Genomic DNA, 420 nt, shown 5'->3' with positions numbered 1-420 from the left:
GCCGCGCGCAGACCCCCGGCCCCCGGCGCCAGCCCCCGGAGACCCGGCCCCACGCCCGGAAGCCTCCCATCTCCGGAACAAGGCCAGGGCGCATGCGTCCGGAAGGCCCCCCCACCGCCCTGACCAGCGGTGCTCCGATTGGTGAAGCCGACTGTCACTCAGTAGACCGAGCGGGCGGGGCTCCGCCGTGGGTAGTTGAGACTTTGCCTGCGGCCCGGCACGAAAAGGCGCAAACTCGTGCTCGTGCTCTTGGGGAAACTGAGGCAGCGGGCTTCCTCCCCGACTGAGCTCCTCGTCTTCGGAGAAGACCGGAACAGGAAAGGCCGGGGCTGGGGTGGAGTTTCCCCTCCACTTCCGCGGAGTTTCGGACTTGAGGCCGTCGGCGGGCACAGTTCTGGGAAGCAAGTGAGTGGACGGGGA

The 420-nt window shown here is 68.8% G+C and overlaps 1 pseudogene; it reads left to right on the top strand.

Moving 5' to 3' along the window:
- The first annotated feature begins 154 nt into the window (after positions 1 to 154).
- Positions 155 to 420, top strand: part of LOC105981406 — a 4,384-nt pseudogene continuing 4,118 nt past the window's right edge.

Source organism: Dipodomys ordii, unplaced genomic scaffold (genome assembly GCF_000151885.1).
Source record: "Dipodomys ordii isolate 6190 unplaced genomic scaffold, Dord_2.0 Scaffold12, whole genome shotgun sequence".
Taxonomy (NCBI): domain Eukaryota; kingdom Metazoa; phylum Chordata; class Mammalia; order Rodentia; family Heteromyidae; genus Dipodomys; species Dipodomys ordii.
This window is presented reverse-complemented; position numbering and strand designations above follow the sequence as displayed.